Here is a 1,283-nt window from a genome sequence, read left to right on the forward strand (position 1 = left end):
AACCGTAAGTTTTATTTTGGATCTTCTCACCAATGACATTATTATGATCTGACAATATTTCGGCGAAAAAAGATGAAATAAATAATAATATAAAATGCTCTTCATAACTTGTATTATACCAATAACAAACTGATATAAAAAATGATACAATAGAAAAAGGTAATAATTTTTTAACTGTCTCGTGGACTCCTCTAGGATTATTTTGTTTGGTTTATTGAAACTATGGAGCAAGTTTTAATATCATTTTTATTTCAATCTGAAATGTAAGCAGAGTGGCGCAGTGGAAGCGTGCTGGGCCCATAACCCAGAGGTCCGTGGATCGAAACCACGCTCTGCTAAAATTTTTTGTTTTTTATATTATTTTTTTTACAATTTTGGTTATTAGTTGTTATTTTTCTAGATTTCGTTTTAATAATAGCATAATTAAAACGGTTCTGGAACTATTTACTTGTGGTGTTTTACAATGATATTATATTGTTTAGACGGGAGATTAAACCACATTTATTAATCGTAATGATAATTATAGTTTTTATATTGGGATAAGTTGGGTTAATCGAATAACAAATAAAATAGTTTTACACTCTATGAAAAAGAGAACAGAAATAACAAAAACAATAAAAACTCGAAAGTTGCAATATTTCGGCCATGTAATAAGACATCCAGAATCCAGAGAGGTTATAATAAGAGTATGATGGAAAATTTATTTTATTTCTGTACAAAACAAAAACTACATAAAAAATTAAACTACTTCCATTGCAGTTTCACTAATTTCGCTGATGCTCCCTCAACATGAGAAACGAATTGTTTGGCATCAGCTCTAAGATCCAATGTTATTGGTGGTAGCCATTGAGTATGTAATAATAAAAGTAAAGGATTTGAAGAGATGAGAAGTGTGTTGAAATTCGGAAACATTTTCGGCTGTTTTTCAGCGTGAATTTCCTGAACTCTTTGTTTTCTCGCTTCTTGTGCCTCATCAGACTTTCAACAAATTGGAATCGGAGTTAAATTTAACAAAGTTTTGATATAATACTGAATTATATGAAGCGATGACGGCATGTCATACTAACTATAACGGCATTTATCTATTTTTTTGTGAATCTACGTGATTGCCGCTAAACAAAAACCTGAAGAATAACGTAGAATCGAATGAGGGTTTTTTATCAACACCTGTCACTTCTACAACTAACTTCTACTTGCAAAAAAAACGACGAGCGGTATTGTTATTATTACTCTTTCCTGCTCCCCGCTTTGGCACATTCACTGCTATTATTTCTCTTTTTTTT

At 31.2% G+C, this 1,283-nt stretch overlaps 1 non-coding gene across 1 annotated transcript; it reads left to right on the plus strand.

Moving 5' to 3' along the window:
- Nucleotides 1–266: 266 nt before the first annotated feature.
- Nucleotides 267–338, plus strand: TRNAM-CAU (transfer RNA methionine (anticodon CAU)). Its single transcript has one exon. It is a non-coding gene; the product is annotated as a tRNA-Met (tRNA).
- The last annotated feature ends 945 nt before the right edge of the window (nt 339–1,283 follow it).

The sequence above is a fragment of the Diabrotica undecimpunctata genome, chromosome 4 (assembly GCF_040954645.1).
Source record: "Diabrotica undecimpunctata isolate CICGRU chromosome 4, icDiaUnde3, whole genome shotgun sequence".
In the NCBI taxonomy this organism is placed as follows: Eukaryota; Metazoa; Arthropoda; class Insecta; order Coleoptera; family Chrysomelidae; genus Diabrotica; species Diabrotica undecimpunctata.